Raw genomic sequence first — 9161 nt, 5'->3', positions numbered from 1 at the left:
CTGAGAGTGTGAAATTCAGGTGTGAAAACAGACTTGGGGTTACTTGTGTTTTAGGCTTTCCCCTTGGCGCCCAGGTAGTTGCATCCACACATGTGAGGTACCGTTTTCATCGGGAAACCTGTGGGAGTGCAGGAAGGTATAACATTTGTTGTGTTTTTGTGGTTTTCATAACGTTTTGAACCACTTGCTGGTGCCTTCTCTAACACAAACCTTTCATTTCCCAAATGTGACCTACATTTAGTCGCTGCTTTAGGCACCATACACTTTTGTAACCTGCACAAGTCTCCTACACTTGAAAAGGTCTGCCTGTGCTCTTTCAAGAAATGTATGCTTGCTGTTCCTCACCACATTGGTTTTCCCGATTTACACGTTAAGTTTGTCTGTTCAGGCAGTGAGCATAAAACTCCTGTGTACCCTGGCTCAGTGTTTGGCTTGTGGTATTGCTTGTTTTGTGAAACACTACAAAAAAGGTGTACTTTCCTAACTGCAAGAGTCGGGGAATGTAGCGGAGCATTGCTTTTCTCAAAATTCATAGAAGCCATTGCCGTACCAAGCCAACCATGTCCAACACATACCTTTTTTTTCTATCATTTTCCCGCTTTTCCCCCAATCTATGGCATTTTCACCTACCTAGTTGTTGCCCGACCTACGCAAAGCACCCCTTTCTAAACTTGGAATTTTGTCTACTTTGCAGAAATATATGCCTTTGTGTCCTCCAATTCGGCTTTCCTGCCCTTTTCTTCCATTCCGTCCATGCATGTCCAATTGGCAAAAATGGCCAAAATTGCCCTACCTCTCACAAAACGGTTGATAACCACATTAAAATAATGTTTTCTCTTTTCCAGTCAACCTGTTCTTGAAAGCCAGGAAATTGGGGAATTCAGCACAGCAAACCATTTGTTCCTAGCTCTTACAAGGAAAAAACCACAGGCTTCTTTGTACATCATTTTATTTGCATTTTTTGAAAAAACACATGTTCGCCCTTTTTGGTTATTTTCTCTCACCCCCCTACAGCAACCTAGGATTCCTGGGTGGCGTTACATGTGGGGAAAAAAGGAGCCAAATTTGGCCGAGATATATCATGTAACAAAAACGTTACAAGGCTTTGAATGCCCACATACCGAAATCACCAAAAAAGGGCTTGGCACTGGGGGAATAACCCATGGCAGTTAAAGGGTTAATACGTTTTTGGGAGTAAAATATATTGATCCAAATTATTGCAGGATTTTTAATGCTCTCCTTTAGTTCTGTTTTGTTTTCTTCTGATATTTCGTTCAGTGAAGTTACTGTGCACATGTGCGTATGAGATTTTAGGTCTTTTTGGCATTAGGTTAGCTGTGCGCATGCGTGCATTTTTGAAGGGTTTGTTTTCAAGCCTTCTTGTGTAAATACGCTGATTCGTTTTCCGTCAGTGCGGTTAATGTAATTGTGAGGAAGGTGTTGTTTCCCTTCGAAGTCAGGTAGTGATTAATGAGGTAAGAGTTCTTTTTTATTTCACTGGGAACGCTTTGCATGCAACGTTCATCCGCTTCTAATGGAAGTCTTTGTTTATTTTCGTAAGCAGCTGAGTGGCATTCAGCTGACGGAGAACGTTACGTTTGCTATGTTCTTCCTCTTTTAAATAAGTCAATGTTTATGTTTGTAAACGCCTGAGTCTTGCTCAGCTGATGATGTGTTGAACCAGTTGTTTTGTTGTAAACTGACACACAGAATTAATGTCTGCAGTTTTGGATTCTGGGTGTATTAGTTTTATGTTACCTATACATTTTTGACTATGTACTTAGCGCTTTTTGGTGGAAATATAAATAGAAATAACAAATTTAGCATTCAAGTAGGAAAAATAGGTCTAGGGAGGAGGAAAGTCATTTCTTTTCAGTATAAAAGGAACCCATTGACTACAAAACTATTCTTTTCAATTGAATGAGAAAAAGCCTAGTTATTAAGTTAGGGATGAAATCTTGGACTGTCATTCATCAAACCTTTTGAGTACTGCCAGCTTGGTAAAGAAGAACCCAATTCTTCATTGACTTTGATTCAGCTAAACCTAATAACTATCTTTGAGAAAAAGGGTGAACTTATTTATGAACTCCTTCAGTACTGCATAGGAGCAGCACCGATAATGGTAGTAGAAGGAAAGTTATGTTTAATAATTTAATGAAAAGAAAACAGACTTTCTCTTATAATCTGAAGTTGGCTCAATCCAACCAATAAACTGCATAATTCCTCTAGGCATTCGCAGAGGAAATCTCAGGTACAGTTGATATTCTGGGGGTGGATACTAGGTGGAGGAGTATCATCAGACTAAGTTATTTGTGTTCTCTTTCTCCCTTATGCAGATATCCATCCCAAGAAAGAGGAGGAGTCATTGTCTGAGTTTTTTATTTTATCCCATTTCCCCTTTCCCCCAGGAGTGTCCTGAGTTCAGCTGTAGGTTACAATCAGTTGGGTACAAGACACTTTTGTGGGTCTGTGAGGTTCAGCAGCTCCTGAGGAACTCAGAAGACAGGACCTGACACCTTTTTCCGTTTCGCGCCTCTCCTTGACCCTCGGGACTTTGGAGGTAATATCTCTGTCTCTGTCTTTCTCTGGGCTTTTGTCACTAGTTTGCGTAGGTGACTCATATGCTGGGATGCTATATCCTGTGGCTGCTATTAATTCCCTCAACGGGTATAATCCTTCGTCTTTACAAGCTTTGCTTTTTGTTTCAGATGGGGCGGGTGGCGCAGAAGGCTCTTTACCCCCTCTGTGCATATATTCAGTATCTAATCTAACAGTTGCTCCTCCTCCTTTTCTTGTTGGTACATTTTCCAAAGCTCTAAACTAGCTAGGCGTTTGTCTAACTTTTTGCCCGTGTATGTGGCGTGCAAATATGTCGTCATGTGCTGTAGGACGATTTTAGATAGCGATCCTCCCTGGGGCCATGGCATAAACATTTTGTTTGCGGTCCCTTTAACCTATTCTGCACTATACTGTTTAAGTTTACGTGCATGTTTCGGCAGCTGTTTGCACATGTGCGCCAATGGGGTAATGTCTTCCATACTTAACCTGTTTATCTCATCTTTGTATAACACTTTATTATGCTTTACGTTTCACACCCAAGATCAACAATATGAGCGAGCACCAATCGTCGCATGCTCCAATCCCTTTTTTTCAACAAAAATTTCATTTTTACTTTTGTTAACTACAACCATCAATACATGCCATGCAACATCATATTTTTACAATCGAGCAATTTTTCATGCTATTTTTTAAAGTTTTTACCTTCTGATGTCATAGATAAAAAAACATGAAACAGACAAGACAGACTCTGGCCGGCTACACAAATCACATGCCATCTGCTTCCTCAGATGCATTCTGCCCCCAATTGTATTCCGACATGGAATTTAAACCCATTTCTTTCAGATCATCTTTAATAGATTCTGGTCTTCTACGTCGTCCTATCAATTCAGGACTTTAAATGAAGGCTTCTTCTAGTGCTCTTTTAAATCCTAGGAAAATGGGCGTATACTTGCTACCTCAGTCACTCCCGGTATCTCTCTCTCTTGCTCGGCCATCCTCGAGTCAATGTCATGATCTCGGCTTCCAAAAGGTCAGGGTTTACCCAACTCCCTTGGAAGCAGATCCATAACCCAGGTTCCGAGTGCCAACCAGTCCCAATTGGGACCTTTTGGACCCAGTCCTGGTGCCAGTGGCACCAGGCTCATAAATATGCCCAGTCCCAGCGCTGGAAGCGCCGGGCTCATAATGCTTGGGTGGACTTACCTGCAGCAGACCATGCTGCTTACTTGCCTGCCAGTTGAGCCTCTGATCCTCTTCTGTTTGGAACTACTTTTCCTGTTGGGTGGGGCTGGAGCCACTCCCTAGATTCAGAACACTGGAACTCTTCTGGAAGGCAGGAACTCTTTTTTTACCAGGAACTCTTTTCTTACTTAGGCGTGGCTGTGGAAGGAGACACCTAAGCACTACAGGAGGCTATTTAAACCACACCCGGTGGATGAATCTTGCTTTGCGTTATTCTGCACCCTCTGCAGCAGAACGCTCATCGTGTCTTCTACATCCGGTCCTGGGCCTAAGGAAAAAGGCTTACCATCCTGAATCCAGTCTTCAGCAACACCTATAAAGACAAGAAAGGACAGGTTAGCATTCCGGCATCTGAAAGGCAAAGGCTTACCTACTCTTTGTGCGCTCCGGAGGTCTTTACACTGCATTCCGGCATCTGAAAGACAAAAGCTTACCAACTCTTCGCACGCTCCGGAGGCCGTCGGCGCTGCATCTCGCATCTGAAAGACAAAACAAGGTGCGTTTAAAGACATTGGGGAACTTTAATACTCACGTGCCATTACTCCTTTCCACATCTAACCCAGTGGGTATCCCGGCACCCTGCAGCCGCTCCGAACTTGTACCTGCAAAATAAAAAGACAGAGCGCTTTGTGAAGCTGGCAACAAGCGCTTACTTACGTGCTTCCAGGCGCTTCTATTCATCACACGGGCTCCATCTTCAACTCACTTCAGCCCTTCATCCGCCATCGCCGGAACCCTGCAAAACAAGAGACATCATTATTAAAGACTTTAAAGACATTTGAGTTACTCGAAACTTACCGTTCGTGCAGTAAACGACGGACAGCAGTCCTCTGAAGTCAAGAGGCCTGCGCTACCTATCCAGTGAAGAAACTGGTTACAGCACCCTTCCCCGAGGCAGATGGAGAGCTCGGCATTCACTTACCTAAGGTGAGAGCGTTAACCTGTGGGGGTCTACGGGAGAGGAGAAGAGGAAAGAGATAGGGACACCCCAATAACCCCAGTTCATTAACCCCGTATTTTCTATCTGCAGACATCTTACTCTGCACGTCAGGCATACAGCGCACAGAGGTCCAGCCCAAAGAGCCAACCGGGTGCTGCACATCACCTTTGAAGATACGGTAGTCGCCCAGTCAAGACCGGCGCCTCTGCGAGAATCAGGTGAGCGTTACAGAACGCAAAGCCTACCGCAAAACTCTCGCCCAGGCGCTATGGAAACCTCGGATACTGACCACCTAGCCCGGTTACTTGGGGAACTAAGGGCAGAAGTGCATGCAGCTCGTCAGGAAACGAACTCTCTAAGGAGGGAACTAATTATTTCCAAGGAGAGAACAGATGATCTTGCTAGAAAATTGCTACAGTCACAAGCCGGACAGACCCCGCTACCCGCATCAGGGGCAAATCTTCCTTCAACATCCTCTATGAATCCAGTGCAGATCAACCTACCTGGGAATGTACCTCTGGCTCCGCCCGAACGATTTTCTGGTGACCCAAAGAGGTTTGCGGTATTTATCAATCAGTGCCGGTTGCACTTCTTATGCCGGCCAGCAGCCTTTCCAACTGATCAAGCTAAAGTAGCTTTTGTACTTTCGTACCTTAGTGGCAATGCGGCAGACTGGTCGATCCCTCTAGTTAATCAAGATGATCCGGTTCTCCATGATTTTCAAGCCTTTCAGCTTAGTATGGAAAAACTGTTCGCAAGACATGCACAGGGGCAGGCCTTGGACAATGAGCTTCTTTCGTTGCGACAGGGTAATCAAGACCTTTTGGCTTATATTGCATCTTTCAATAGACTAATAGTGGAAACTCAATGGCCTGAGGACAAAAGGATTACGCTGTTTTATAGAGGTCTACGTGGAGAGCTCAAAGACGTTTTAGCCCAAGTAGTGAATCCCCCACAAGACTGTTCGGATTATATAGACTTGGTCGTTCAAATAGATCACAGACTGCAGAACAGGAAGGCCGATCGTTCCAAGTTTGATGCTCGAGTATTTTCCAAACCGCCAACTCCTTCCAAAGGAGTAGACTCCGGGGAACCCATGCAAATAGGGGGTCTGAAAGGTCCTCTAACACAAAGGGAGCGGGAAAGGAGAAAACAGTTGCAATTATGCCTATATTGCGGAAACTCAGGGCACTTTCTTCGAGACTGTCCGGTGAAACCTGCCAAGAAGGCAGTAGGAGCTGGAGTTACCACAGTTACAAACTCTGAGCAGGGAAACGACCTCGCCCGACAAGAATAGAGGTCCTCTTGCCGAGCGTGAAAACCAGTTCCGTGACCTCGCATTTCGTGATACCTATAGTCCTCATTAGCCCTGATAATCCGGGTCGATTACATGCAATTGAAGCTTACGTCGACAGCGGTGCCATCGGCAATTATGTGGATCATGAAATGGTTTTGAGGATGAATCTAACTCTTTGTCCCAAGGCTGTAAAGGACGTCATTACTACGGTGGATGGTACGGAGATAGCCTCCGGGCCAGTAACGCATACCACTCAAGAGGTGACGCTAGTAAGTCAAGATGGACACCATGAGAAGATCGTGTTCGATGTGATCAAGGCCCCTCAGTTCCAGATTATTCTAGGAATACCTTGGTTAGAGAAACACAATCCTCTGATCGATTGGCGAGCAAGAACGGTCCAGTTTCCAGAATGTGTCTCTACGTGTCACCCTCCACCTGGTGTTGCACTGGCAGCAATTTCTTCAGAGACTCCCCAGTTACCTCCCGAATACCTAGAATACCAAGATGTTTTCCAGAAGGAGCAGGCTAACTCTCTACCTCCTCATAGGTCTTATGACTGCCAGATAGACCTGATACCTGGATCTACTCCTCCTTGTAGTAGAATTTATGCCCTCACCGAGCCTGAGAACCTTCACCTTCGACAATACCTGGATCAATACCTGGCAAATGGGTTTATTCGTCCCTCCAAGTCCCCTGCCTCTTCAGCTTTGTGCTTCGTTCCAAAAAAGGAAGGAGACCTTAGAACTTGTATCGATTATCGCTCCCTGAACCAGATCACCGTTAAGAATAGATATCCGTTACCTTTGATCCCTGAACTCCTGGACCAAGTCAGAAAAGCATGCATATATACAAAGCTGGATCTTAGAGGAGCTTACCACTTGGTACGAGTAAAAGAGGGCGATGAATGGAAGACGGCCTTCCGCACCAAGTATGGGCTATTTGAATATCAGGTCATGCCCTTCGGACTTTGCAATGCCCCGGCCGCCTTTCAATATTTTATGAACGATGTCCTCAGAGAGCTCATAGATGTGTTTGTTGTTGTTTACATCGACGACATTCTCGTTTATTCTTCATCGGAATCTGAACATCGGAAACACGTGAAAATGGTCCTCGAAAGATTGCGTCAACACAAACTTTTCGCTAAGTTGGAAAAATGTGTTTTCAACGTGACTGAAGTTGAATTCTTGGGATTCATATTATCACCTGGCGGAGTGCGTATGGATTCAAGGAAGGTCGATGCAGTTCTCAAATGGCCATCACCATCCTCCGTAAAAGGTGTGCAAAGCATGTTAGGCTTCGCTAACTTTTACCGCAGGTTTATCCCCGAGTTCTCTCGAATAGTCCAGCCCATCACTGCCTTGTTAAAGAAAAACAAACGTTTTGAATGGTCTACCGAGGCGGAACAAGCTTTCCAGGATTTGAAGACTAAATTTATCTCTGCACCAATCTTAAAACACCCTCGCCCCGAATTCCCCTATATCGTGGAAACTGATGCTTCAAGCCTTGCCATGGGGGCAGTTCTATCACAAAAGGACCCGGTAACCAATCAGTTGCATCCCGTGGCATTTTGGTCCCGCAAATTCTCGCCTCCTGAAGTCAATTACACGATTACTGACAAGGAACTTCTGGCTATCAAGTCTGCCTTTAAGGCTTGGCGGCATTATCTGCTGGGGGCCCGACACACCGTTACTGTGATTACGGATCACCGAAACCTGCAATATTTGAAAACCGCAAAAGCCCAATCCTCTAGACAACTCCGTTGGGCATTATTCTTTGCCGAGTTTGACTTCATAATTACCTATCGACCTGGTACCAAGAACGGTAAAGCCGATGCCCTTTCTCGGATGGGAGTGGAAGAACACTTGATCAACCCTAAACCTGTACCAATCATTCCCGAACAAAGAATTCTGGGTGTAATCACCACAGAATCCATAGAGGAAGTTAAGGATAAAGCCAGGCAACTTGTAACTCCAGCAGACATACAGAATTGGCATCTGCAGGGAAAGGACTTTGCAGTAAAGGACAACTTATTGTATTTCCAAGAACGATTATACCTACCCAGCACAGATTTACAGAAAAAAGTAATCTCTTGTTATCACGAATCTTTAATGGAAGGTCATCCCGGTATAGCCAAGACCTCAGAAAAGATCAAGCGCTACTTCTGGTGGCCGTCTTGGAAAAAAGATATCAGAGACTTTATAATGTCCTGTGGAGTATGCGCCCAAAACAAGAGTCAAAAGGAAAGACCAGCAGGCCTCTTACGCCCTATTGACATCCCACCTCGCCCTTGGCATACGCTTTCTATGGACTTCATCACCGATCTACCTCCATGCTCCGGATACAATACGATTCTAGTAATCGTGGACTTATTCTCCAAGATGGCGCATTTCATTCCGCTCAAAGGCTTGCCAACAGCAGCAACTCTGGCCCGAGAATTTCTCGAAAACATCGTCCGACTGCACGGTTTTCCTTCGGTTCTAATTTCGGATCGAGGTAGTCAATTTATTTCTCATTTTTGGCGAAGTTGCTGTCGGTCGGCGCAAATTGATGTGAGTCTATCGACCAGTCACCACCCTCAGACCGACGGACAAACCGAGAGGACCAATCAAACTCTGGAACAGTATTTACGCTGCATGCTGCAACAAACTGAAAAAACTTGGAAAGATATCCTTTGGATAGCCGAGTATGCCTACAATAACTCTGTCCATTCGGGAACTGGGAAAACCCCGTTTTTTCTTTTGTACGGCAGTCACCCTCGAACCTCGGAGTTGGATCCCCTCCAAGATTTTGAAACACCAGCAGTAGACTACCTGCATTCTACAATCACCCAAGCCTTTAAGGAAGCTGTTTCTCACCTTCAAAGGGCTAAAGAACAATACAAGAAAGGAGCAGATCAACATCGGAAGGAAGCCCCTCACTATCAAGTAGGGGATCAAGTCTGGTTATCCACCAAATATCTATCTCTAAAAGGGCCACGCACATTCAACCCAAGATACCTTGGTCCCTATTCCATCACTACCATAGTAAACCCAGTAGCGGTCAAGTTGGACTTGCCACCGCACATGAAGATACATTCGGTCTTCCACGTATCTCTATTAAAACCCGTGCAACCTCAAACCCGAC

General features: G+C 45.0%; 1 protein-coding gene across 1 annotated transcript in view; it reads left to right on the top strand.

Annotated features, from left to right (window-relative positions):
- Positions 1 to 1377: 1377 nt before the first annotated feature.
- RNF213 (ring finger protein 213) overlaps positions 1378 to 9161 on the top strand; it is a 3248263-nt gene continuing 3240479 nt past the window's right edge. The window contains exon 1 of the mRNA XM_069655189.1: positions 1378 to 1475. The gene's annotated coding sequence lies outside the window, so the exon portion shown is untranslated. The remainder of the gene's footprint in view (positions 1476 to 9161) is intronic.

Source organism: Ambystoma mexicanum, chromosome 3q (assembly GCF_040938575.1).
Source record: "Ambystoma mexicanum isolate Mex_15411 chromosome 3q, UKY_AmexF1_1, whole genome shotgun sequence".
Taxonomy (NCBI): Eukaryota; Metazoa; Chordata; class Amphibia; order Caudata; family Ambystomatidae; genus Ambystoma; species Ambystoma mexicanum.
Note: the sequence above shows the minus strand (reverse complement) of the source record. Positions and strands in the feature narration are given on the sequence as shown.